The sequence below is a fragment of the Cryptomeria japonica genome, chromosome 2 (genome assembly GCF_030272615.1).
Source record: "Cryptomeria japonica chromosome 2, Sugi_1.0, whole genome shotgun sequence".
Lineage (NCBI taxonomy): Eukaryota > Viridiplantae > Streptophyta > Pinopsida > Cupressales > Cupressaceae > Cryptomeria > Cryptomeria japonica.
Genome location: NC_081406.1, coordinates 368,718,866 through 368,732,094, shown reverse-complemented (window position 1 = coordinate 368,732,094; position 13,229 = coordinate 368,718,866).

Below are 13,229 nucleotides of genomic sequence, written 5' to 3'. Positions count from 1 at the left end.
AGCTGCCTACAACCACCTAAAAGCCTATCAGCATTGCATGAGCAAAAGCTACAATCATCGGGTAAAACCTCACACATTTGAAGTAGGAGATATTGTTCTCAAGGAGAATCCTCGCAATCAACCAAACAGAGAACACCAAGGAAATTTTGAATCCAATTGGTTGGGTCCATATGTTATTACTGTCGTCTTCAGGTTGGGGGCATAGTAGTTAGCAACTTCAGAAAGAGAACCACTAGCAGATCTGATCAACAACATGCATCTAAAAAGGTTTCATACATAAAGTTGTGCAGAGCATTGGGCTCATCTAATATCAAAAAATACCAAAAACATTTAGAAAACAATCCTGAACAAAATACAAAAATACAAAAAATCAAGAAAATAGTAAAGAAAAATCATTCATCCAAATGGTGAAAACCACTTCAGTGGTGCCTTGGGTAAGTACGGTGGTGAAAACTTGGCAAACAGGCGCCATTCGTAAAAGCTATGGCTCCATTGTCTTTCAGACTTGTTACGATCACATCCATTGCATCCATTCATCCATCATTTATACCATGGCTTGTTATTGATCTACAATCAGGGTTATTACTGCATGTGTCTCACATCACACTTTCATACTGACATCCCACTGGGGGCAAATGTTCTTAAACCTACTGATGGAAGTGGATTATCCATTACTTGTGATTTATTGAGTTGCTCATTCAAAAATGTCTTGACATAATACCAAAAACATTCATAAAAAATTAGAAAAATTCCAAAAACATTTGCAAAAAGTCCTAAAGATAATACCAAAAACATTTACAACATTTGACAAATCCAGAAAACACCAAAAACATCAAAAATCACTCAAAAACATTGCAATGTACATTATTCCCTATACACACGCATCACAAAAAGACACAAACACAACATTTTGAGCTACTCAAACGATGAACACCTATCAAATCAACCAACCAATCAAAACATCTACACGCAACTGTCTTCACAAGGATGCATCCTTCCTCACAAACAAGACATGGTAACATTTTCTTTGACAAGAAAATTATATTTGGCTGATAAGTACTTGGTCGACTTGTTATTTGTTTATTTATATTAGGTTCCTATGCTACTCCAGGATATCCATAAGTGATTAGAGTAGTTGGGATGGTTCCTGATATCTTTTCTTTGTTTGATGTCTGCCAAATTGTTCCAATGAAGTTCTGGGGCATATACTAATGGTGTCTACGTGGGAAGTTCACTAAGTTACATGATCTTATGCAAAAATACAGTCATAGATCACTATGGTTTACTGACTACAACGTATACCTTGACCATTTGTACATGAACTAGAATGGAGGGGAACTTTCTTTGTCTGCGATCTTTGCTTACAGGCGAAACGCTCAACCATGGTTTCGGATACCTCGGCCAAGATCGATACTACCATGCTCGATGATGAAAATTAAGCATTGTGAATAATCCATGGATCGTCATTTCATCTCATCTATATATATTACATTTCGTTGCATTCCATACATCCATAAATCCATATCGCTGCATATCATTCATACATAGTCATAATAATGGATACTCTATTTTTTTATCCTCTTCCACAAGAATGGGTCCTAAGTCCTCCATATCTTCTATCTAAAATTGAATCCCCCCCTCACCCTCCCTATCTCGGTCATCATCATAATCACATACCCTACATCGTGTCCCATCAACCCAATCAAGCCACATTCATCATTGTCCATCTCTTACAGGAAGGGTTGTGTTTCCCATCCTAGGTCATCCTATAAGAAAAGCAAGTTACTCTGTCTACACAGGTACATCGACTCACGCACACCTAGACTATCAACAGATACTTTTTGATCAAGTATCTTCGAGTCTCGACAGGTAATCAACTATGGCAATCCTACACTACAACAGGCATTTACATTAATTGCCTAGTCTCAATAGGTGCACTAAGTCCAGCAAATGCCACACACCACCTAAAGTGCAAACACTATCAATTGATCAACCAATCAAAATGGCCAATTACATCAATTGTCTCAAGTCTCAACGAGTATTTTGCTTCAGATACCTTGACTTCATTGGGCAATTACATCAATTGTCTAAGTCTCAACAAGTCAATTTGACTCACTTACTTAGACTTTATCCTATCCAAGTGAACAACTGACATCAACTGTCACACTTTGACTCAACTGGGGCAATTCAATCAATTGCACCAGATTGTCCAACCAATTTTGATCAATTGTACAATATCAATCAAAAGCACAAACACCGCCTTTGCACCGTATCTCCTGCATGACCTAAGGGTACTCACTGGCTTGCCGTTTCTCCGTATTCACTCCATTTTTTCCCATTCTTTCACCATTATTTCTAATTTCTTCTGTTCTACCTCCCCCCAACTTCTTTCTCTTTTTTGAGAGATCGCACGTTTTTTTGAAATTTTTTGGCCCATCTCTCGAGGGGGCATACCACCCACTAAATTAACATTTCTGGGGCATATTTCTCATACCTATCTTTGTTTCTTTGAAACGACACGATAAATCACACCTTCTAAAAGAGGGGAAAATGTACACACATAAATCTGTCCACTTAATTAAATGAATATTTAACCATCAGTCAATAGTTAATTAAATTGATATTTAATTAATTCATCTTGAACCTCTTCTCCCATTAATTAAATAAATTATTTAATTTATTTAAATTAATTCATTAAACCATACTCTAACAATTAATTAAATAAATAAAGCATATTTGTTTAAATAAATATTTATTTAAATCTCTAAAAACCCCCCACTTGCATTCTCCTACAAATGCAAGTTGCACCAATAAATAGATTTTTTATTTTTCTAAATAAAATCCGATTTTCTCTCACCCACCAAACCCACTTGCCTCCTAAACCCTTCGAGATTCTTCTAATCCATTCCAAATTAGCCTAATCCCCCTCCCTAATTATTGTCAATTCCTAAGCAAAGAGAAGTCACTTCTCAAAGCCTCCAAAGTCTTTGAAATGCATTAAAGGTTTTTTATCCTTCAACAAGTTAACCCCCAAAGTCTTCTAAACCATTTATGGCTCTTACATAACCATTAATGGTTAAACTCAACTCACCCACATGGTTAGAGACTTTCCCTCTAACTCAACCCTCATTTAATGCATGGGTCTCTTCAAGTATTTATTGCTTTGACCATGGTTATCCCCACTAACTCTTGCACAAGAGTTTGTCCATTGGATAAAGGCATTATTCATTGGATAAAATCTTTATTCATTAACTCAAGCCTAACCAAACCCTCCTAGGGTAACCTTCATGTCCTCTCAAGCATTTAATGTTTCTTCCCTCTCCTCTCAAGCCATCTCATGTTGACATTTGTCATCATGGGATTGGGTTGAAAGCCATCACATGGATCATAAACCCATTAATCATGGCCCTTGTTAAGATTACTCGATCTTGACCATCCATTGCCCTATTTTCCCTATAAATAGAGCTCTCATTCTTCATTTTAAAAAGGAGAAGTCTTTATGCATCAAACTTATAGTCATTTTAAGAGAGCATTTTAGGAGCATTAGCATTGTTATTTTACTAAAATTTACATAGACTAATTAGGTGCTTTCTCATAGTATCTTATTTACACTTGCATAGGCATTTGTTCTCATTTTCATAAACATCTTGAATCTTCATAAGACATCCATGAATAGTGCAAAAAACTGAGAGCAACACTCATGTGGGACTTGGAGAGGAGAGGAACAAGGGAGGAGCAACTATGAGCATTGTGGGGAGCATCTTAGGGGGTTTTCTTTCTCTCTTTTGTTTGTGTATGCTTCTTCTTGTATGCTTTTTATATCTCTTGATATGCATGTTTAGGTTCATAAGTTCATTTGTGTTTCATTTTTATTGTCACTAACATACTAACGATTTGAACTTGTCGTGTGCCTCCTTTTTAGCATGCATCAATTATCACTTGTAATTCTTTATATGCTAGCATATATATCTTATTTTATCTATATAAAGTATGCTGACATATATCGAAGCATTCTTTTTTTCTATTTTTATTTTAAAATTAACTTATTTTAAAATTAAATGCCTCGAAATATCTCAATGTATTTTATATAGATTAAATAAGATATATATTATAGTTTTTATTAATGGTGGGAGTTGTTTCTCCTCTCATACGTGGTTGCCTAAGGAGGAAAGTAATAAAAACGTAGTTGTAATAATGACAGGAGATTTATAGGTAAAAAATAATATTTTATAATTTCCACATATTTTAAATGAGCAGTCACGATTATTTTGAAATTAGTGTGATTTATGGAAACTTTTTTATACACATGGATAAATGAGGTGCATATATAATTGTAGACTTACGTCTATCAATGTAATTATTAAATATGAGAATGAAATAAGCATTTTGAATAAGGAACAAGTTGCCAAAAAGTATAAACAAGATTTGGCAATATAATTTAATAATTGAATTTAATGTCACACCCAATTCTTGATTTAAATGCTCAATTTCCATGGGAGAAGATCAAAGTTTTCTCATGAAGTAATATATTCAAAGCTATTTGAAAAGATGATTCAACATTTCAAAGGTAAAATTATAATATTACAATGTTTTTGATAAAAAAGCAGCCAAAACTAGGGGGCTGACCCAGAGTACAAAGCAAGTCTCAAAGAGAGCATTATCAGCACATTTAATGCCACACCCAATTCTTGATTTAAAGGCTCAATTTCCATGGGAGAAGATCAAAGGTTTCTCATGAAGTAATATATTCAAAGCTATTTGAAAATATGATTCAACATTTCAAAGGTAAAATAATAATATTACAATGTTTTGGATAAATAATATTACAATGTTGATCTAATAGATTAAGTGTTGTAATGTTGATCTCAGATCTTTGTATCATTTACCTTGTTCAATTGGTGAAAAAACTTGGTCAAGCTCTATGCACTTTGCACTCTTAACTGGATTCCTTTGTTTGTTTGTTTTTTTAAATTGAGCTCTTTCTCAACTTTCAACATATTAACTCCTCTAACTTCCCCCTTTTCACTGCTGGTTATGGTGTTTTTTTTTGGATGAATATCAAAACCATTCTTACTCATTCTTTGCAATTCAATTGATTTAGAAGACCCAATTATTGTGTCCTTCTTCTCTTAATTCTACAAATCAACTTCTACGGAACCTCTTTTTTTTCTTCACTCTCTCTTCCTCAACTTTTTAGCCTCCTCTTAGCCAATATAAATCTGCAATTTCATGAAGGCTCTCATCTTTGTCTTTGTGCCTTCCTCTCTACTTTGATATTCTATGTGCCCCCTTCTAAAGCTCTTCTAGTCATCAATCCTCTAAATTATGCGTTGTCTTTTCTCTTCATATTCACACCTTCATGAGTGGTCCTCTATCTTCTTTCAACAAATCTTCTTCTTTAAAAATAATGTATATTTTTATCTAAGATTTATGCTTCACAATTTTGTAGATGAAAAATCTTCCCAAATTTTTTTTGTGTTATTATATTCTATGGGACACCCTTTCAACTTCTATACACCTACCCATATAATGGCACTGTCTTTTGGTTTTTTAGTTTCTTTAAGAACCTGTATTTTTCTTTCCATGTTCAATCCGCCATGCACTCCTTGGTATCTTGTTTTTAATCAATTTATTTGTCAAAGGAATGAAAGTTCATTATCCTTCCAAGTTAATGCATTATGGGTTAATTGCTGCCATGCTTTTATGGGTAAAGTGAATGAAGACTACAATAAACCTGAGAATATTTTCTTATTTTTTGGCACCTCATTATTTTCTCTCTCAACCTTACTACAATGTATATTAAACTCAACATTGACGACAAAAAAAAACAACAAAACTCAAACATTTTGATGATGCAAATTGTTCACTTGTCCAAATACTCTTGCATCATAAACTATTTATTCTACATGGTGACCTTTCATAAGACCATAAAAAAAATATACACACCTTATTCTTTATTCAAACTTTTTTGTTCATGGACTTGTTAGTGTACTATTCTCCCTAACCATATGGCAATATTTGACTAGGCTAGTGAATGAAATATCATTATTTTTTGTCCATCACGTCACCTTCAAATCAATAGATTTTCCTCTCGGCCCCTTGATTCTCCCTGTAGACATCTAAAAATGGTCAACGCTTGTGGAGTCATACTTTAACATTTGCGCATTGCCTTATTTTAGGGTTCTTGCGTTGCATTAACATTTCTTCAATGTTGCGCACTTGGTCTTTCTCATTTGCGAGCATCGAGTCCTTCTTGTGCATTCCTCATTTTTCTTGCTTTCGAATTACATCTTGTCGATAGCAATATTCAGTCATGATTTTGGTCGATCTTATCCTGTCGCATCATGGTGCATGCTCATTTATTATCATTTTGGACATCGCCAATCCTAATCGATGATAGAATTAGGGTTTTGTCCTCTTGTCAATCTTTCAATCATCTTTAGCTTGTTAGTAATCATTTGCGATTATCAACTTGTCAATCTCGTCATTTTGTGATTGATTCGTCATCGATCTTTGTCCTTGTCAATCTTGTTATTTTGTGATTGATTTGTCATCGATCCTTGTCCTTTTCAATCATGTCAATTTAGATCGATTAGTCATTGTTCCTCGTCAATTGGTGCCTATCAATTTGATCTCCTTGTCAATCTTGGTCAATTTGTCATTGGTTTTTGTCAACCAATCTCAATCATTTATCAACATTGGTCCTTTGTCAATCAGAATCATGATCGAACCTACATTAATTTCTTGTTGTCTTGACCTAATTCCTTGTCCTCTTATTTCTAGGGTTTTATGATTTGTTCATTTAATCCTTTTCTTCTTCTTTGTGGGTTAAATAAATCTATTTATTTAGTCCTAGGTCTCTTTCATGAATTAATTAATGGATGAAAACCTATTAATTAATTCACCTATTTTCTATTTCATCTTTTTCCTCAATTTTCTAATTTTCTAATTTCCCCCTATTTTCATTCCCTCATTTTCTCCTATGTTTATGCTTCCATTTGTTGCAATCATGGAGGCTATTTTCTCTCTTCCCTTTTGTCATGGGAATGGCATTTCAATCTTGTCATAATTTGTCATACATCTTGCATAGAAACTTGTCATACATTTGTCATAATTTTGCCATTCTTGATTTGAATTTCCTTTCAAATCTCTTCATGCTAATCTTGTCCTCTCTCCAATTTGCCTATAAATTGGATGATTTTCTTCAATGAAAAGGAGGAATCAATCACATTTTCGAGTAACCTTATACTGCAAATTTCATCTCTCAACAACTTGCTTTCCACTTGCATTTTGCACTTGTAGGTGAGATCCACATCAAATTTGAAGGTGAAAGAAGAACAATGGAGCCACATGAAGGAGATATTTGTGTCGGTTTGCTTTGATTTCATTTTATTTGAATATCTTGTCTTTATGTCTTCATTGATTGGGTTAGGATTGCTTTCATAGCAGCTTTAGGTTTTGTGGTTGTCCTAATTGCTATTGTTTTGATGATTTTCAATTTCCTGATCTACATTTTGTGGTGAACCCGACATGAACTAACCCCTTAACCATGTTTTGAGTGCTTTTGAGCTGTTTGCAGGTGAAAAACTCAAGAAACAGGGCGACTCGGAGCTTTCTAGACACTTTTGCGCCTGTGTTGACATTTTCTGTGCCTGTGTTTGAGTTTTCTGCACCTGTGTTTGAGTTTTTTGCGCCTATGTTTGAGTTTTCTGTGCCTGTGTTGATTGGTTCTACGCCTGTGTTGAGGCATTTTGCGCCTGTGCAAGGCCAAAAACAGAGGTGAAATCAGTTGTTTTTACTCACAAATTTGTTTGTTTTCATTCTGGTTTTTCTTTGGTACTAATTCTCTGTGTAGCATCTTGGCATTACGTGTGACGAAGACTAAAAATGCAACTGCTAACGAATCTTATGCAGGACGCGGTCAAAGACTCTCATTAAAACATCTTGCTTGCGATTTTTAAAGTAGTTGCACATTTCATTTCTTAAAGGTTAATGAACACCATGCATGCTTTGTCTATTTTTAATTTGATTGCATGTTTTAACCCTTAGAACTAGGCCTGCCTCCCGATTTGCCTGGCACTTGGCACAGGCATTGGTGAGAGGGAACGACCCAAAGTGGTGACGGGCTAAATCTAAGCTCTTTCAAACCACTCTAAATAACTGTGGATGCAACGAAAGTTGTAGACAATGGGTGTTGGAATGGTATTGCGACGATTTATTCACCAGATCAATACCCACCCGAACGGATGCCCTTACTAGAATCTCTTATTTTTAGATGCCAAAATCCTTCTATTTGTTGGCTCAGGCGTTGTGATATGCGCATGCTAAAGACACCTCTCATGTACTCCTCAGTTAGAGATAGCAAGTTCTTGGGAAGTGATTCCCCTTGAACTCGAAGCTTGGTATGCCCAAGAAGTGAGTGCACTGTAAGGGGGAGCCAGTGCTACCAAGCGTCTAGCTATCCAACTGAGTGTTGTATTTTATGGTTAGAGGATTCAATAGATATTGCCCTTGCCAGCCATAGGATTTGTTGTGAATGTGCTTGATTGTCTTGAGTCAAAGTCAAACAAACATTTTGTCTTCCGTGATTGTCAAAAGTTAAATCAAAAACAAACTTTTAAAAGTGCTCATAATCAACTTGGGTTTTCAAAATCAACAACCGTCAATTAAAACAAAATCCAAATGAAAGTCCAAATGTGTCCAAGTATTCATCCAACATTTGAACATGGCTTGTCAAGACATTGAATATCTTTGTTTCAAAATTCATGTCACTTTAGGCTAGGTTTTGCATAGTCCAACTTAGGTCCTAGGACATATTGTCATCTCCCTTCATTTTAGTCCTTTTTAGTGCAAGCGTCCTCATTTTGCACTTAGGTTCAAAATCATTTCCCTAAGTTTGCATTTCATTGTCATATCCAAGCTAGATTTCCATTTAGGTGACATTTGTGCATTATCCTTGTCATGCTAAAATTAGGTCTTGCCTAGGTTGCATTTTGCATATTCCAAGTCATTGGTCTTCGCATATCCTTATCATTGTATTGTCATTTTGTCTTGGCTTCATCTTGTCATATTATATCCTTAGATCATTTTCATGTCATATCCTAAGTCATTGTCATAATCATTGCCTTCTTGCATTTTGTCTCAAAAATTTGGTTTGTCAAACTTGAAAAATCAAAAGTTTGGATGATACCCTAAGTTGTTGTTAGGGAGTCTTGACCTTGTCTAAAATTTGTCCTTTCATTAATATCATTTTTGTCAAACCTAGCTTAGTATCCAAGCATATAGATGAGACATTGTCAATTTGTCCTATTGTCATTTGGTCCTTTGTCCTTTAAGGTCTTGACTTCATTTCAATTTCCCAAGGTTGTGTCTTTAGCTTTGCATTTCAAAAGTTTGTCTCCAAAAATTCAAAAGGTACAAAAATATTAAGTTGCATTGTCATCCTTTTAGGTTGCATTTGTCAATCCCATTAGTTGCATTGCATAGTGACATGTTTGTTGAAATCGGATCTCAACCTTCTTACGAAGCCATGTCATCACAATTGAGAAATCAATCATGTCAATCCAATCTCTACATGTCTCAGAACTTGGATCAAACTTATCATGATGATGTAAATGTCCAAATACAAAAACTAGAGGAGAAACTAGCTCAAGAAAAGGAGATTTTGGAACAAAAAGTGAAAAACATTGAGAAGAATAGATCACAAATGTCCAAAATGTTTCAAAATTTTCCAGGTCGAAATCCAAATATTGATCCAATTGATGTAAGATCTCTTATTGAATGATCAAACATACCAGATCTCCTCTCACAAATAGAGATGATGAAACAATTTCAAGAAAAGAGACAACAACATTATGTGCCTTCACAACAAGAACAAGAAGGTGCTTACTATCAATCAGATTTTCAACCATCACAACCAATTGTTCAACAGTTCCAACATTTCCAACAGACACAACCAATGGTCCAACATATACAACCAACACAACCAATGGTCTAATTTCAACAATATGTCCAACCAACTGTTAATTATCGACAACAAACTCAGTATCAACAACTACAATCACAAATTCAAAAAAAAACTTGCAACATGCACCAAGCCAAATTTTGAACATGTCAAACCAATTTGATCAACATCTAGTTTGAAATCAAAACATGACATCAGACCAGAACCAACTCCTTGCCAAACAAGTTCAAATTCTAGATACAACCATGTCAAAACCTCGAAAGAAAGGTGGCCTTATTGCAAGGATCTTAAGGAAGCTACCAAGTGAGTTCTTTGAGGAAGATCAAGATAATACAATTATGTCTAGCAATGCCTCATCCCCCCGCAAACAAATTGACTCTCCAGTGGCATCTATCCCTACACCTTTAGAAGTTTCCCAAGAACCTTCCATATTGTCCTCATCAAACAATACCCCCAAGGATGAAATTATCCAAGGGCTATCCATAATTGATTGCCAAGATAATCCAATTCATGATGCACATCCTTGTCATGTTTTAGAAATACAAGACCCAATGCCACCATGCACTTTATTGCCATTACCTGTTTTAGAGGACCCCATTCGAAGTCCCTCTTCCTCATGTTCAAGCATTGATTCCTTGCCAGAATCCATCACAAATGTTCAAAGTGCATTTCCTTCATCCCAAAACATTGATTCCTTGTCAGAACACCCCATGCATATTCAAAGTCCAACCCCATGTCAAGAGGATAATTTAGAGCATGAAGAAACGTGTCTTGAAACAGATCAAGATCAAGATCCTAAAACCTTATCATCCCATCCAATTGTTGACCAAGATCCCATTTCCCCAAACACTCGCAATGATTCACTTATTCCTGTCAATTCTATCCAAGAACACAATGTCCTTTCAAATCCCATTGACATTCCACTTCCTAAGAAAGATCAAGATATCCCTTCCATCCTTTCCGATGATCCCATTAAAAGTCAAGAGCAAAACACCTTTAAAGAGGATTCCAATGATCTTCCTCCTTGTCAAGATCAAATTATTCCTTTAAATCCTCCACAAGATCCTTTTGTTCCTCCATCTCCTTCTCTTAATGCTCCATATACACTCCAAGATCTCATTTCTTTTGATGATCCCATTATTTCTCCCATTCCATCTCTTGAAGAGCCTGTCATTGAACCATGTCCACTACACAATCCTAGTCCCCCTCATGATCCTAATCCCCCTCATGATTCTAGCGTGTCAGTGCAAGATGTTCATGAACCCTCGACATGCATAATGGGTTCTTCCACTTTGGTGCAATCCGATCCACTTCAAGATCTCATTATTTCTCTCATATCATATCCACCTCATAATGGACTCGCGTCTTCTTCCCAAAGAAAAGAGTATCCTACAAGTCAAAATATTCATAAAGGCAAAGGGGTAGACCTTCATGAGAAAGAACCCCTCCATATCAAAGAAGATCTTAAGGCTCATGTCTACATAACTCACTCTCAAGACGTTGGTATCCCTCCATCAAAATCAAAACATACACCCTCCCCATCATACTTTACATCCATCTTAGGTCCTTATATCCCTTCATCCTCTATGCAAGGTCAACAAAGGCACACATCCTTGAGTCAATTTCATCAATCCAAAAGAACTCCATTTCATTCATATCCATCCATGCATTCCTTTCCCCCTCCAATCAATTTGGATGCCAAGTATAAAAGTCATAAGTCTAGCAATCCACATGTATTCAAGGATCAACATGTCCAATATAATCGACATGTCAAAACAAAGAACAATATGATCTATAAAGAAAAAGAAATATCCAAAAGGCCACAAAGGCCCATTGCTCAAAAACAAAAGTCAAAATCTATATGGGTTCCTAAATCCCTTATGCAAGCAATGCACTCCAAGGAACTACAAAAAAATGAAACATCAAAAACCATGTGGATTCCCAAGAGGCTTCTTGAAGCACAAAAAGAAAAACCTATATTGATATCTGAAATTTCTATTCCTCCATCTAAACTTTCCAAGTCTATTCCTCCATCACCTTCTTCATCTGTTTTGGGCCCTTATGTACCAAAATCCATAGCCTTTCCTCCATCCAAATCTCACAATCTGAGATCCTTTTTTCCTCCATCAATCCACGACCCCTCAATGTGTGTGCCAATGTTGATCTTGCCTTCATTTCCATCCACTAAAGCCCAATTATTCCAATACCCTATCCATTATCCAATGCATATTTTCCATCCTTCGATCCCTTTGGTCCAATCCTTTGCATAAATCCTTGCCTTAGTTTCATCTCATTTTCCATGTCCTTATCCTACCAACATCTTTGAGCATACTTTTAAAGGTCATGGTCCATTTTTTTCAAGGCTACTATCCATACAAAAAGACGCTTGAGTCCTTCTTCCATCCCCTATCATGTGTCCATCTTCTATTGAAAAAGTCAAAATACCAAAAAAAAAAGACAAAAGAAAAAAGTAAAGCAAAAATAATTCGTCCACTGGTGAAAACCTGGCAAACAGGCACCTTGGGAAAGTACCATGATGAAAACCTGGCAAACAGGCGTCATGCATAATCCATGAACTTCTTGCATACCATACTTGGGGACATGTTTTATCCTATCATATCTTTTTTTTCCCTCATTGTTCCATTATCCTATCATACCCCTTCCTTGTCCTATCATCCCTCATGTCCATTTTCCCTTTCCACCTTTGATCTTGACAAGGCTGAGGATCTTCATGAGCATCATGCATCTTGTTTGCAGCTTTTAGTCCATCATAGCTTTTGGTCTTTATCTATTTGCTTATTACAACCTTTCAGCCATATTCCTTGGCTTATTGCAACTTTCTGCCACTATCCCTTAGCCTATCCCAACCTTCAGTCCATGTCCCTTATCCATTCTTGGTCTTTCTTATCCTATCCATATCTTATCACTATCCATACACTCTTTTTCATTCCTTGATCTTGATCTGACATAAGGACGCAAAATTTAAACATGGCTTCAAAAACCTCTTGACATGTCCCTCATGCCATGTCACTGCTTTACATTGTCATATCCAGTCTCTTGTCCCATCACGCAATAGCCCTTGAAAATTGCATCTATATTGTCTCCATAATAAAAGGCCTTTGTCTTCCCTCTATCCACCAACATTTTAGCAAGCCTATTTATTCACCTGTCATATTCCTTTCCTTGCTAGACACTGGGGGCAAAATCATAAAAAAAAATCCCTAAAAATCATATAATGTCCTAAAAAATCCCTAAAAATCAAATA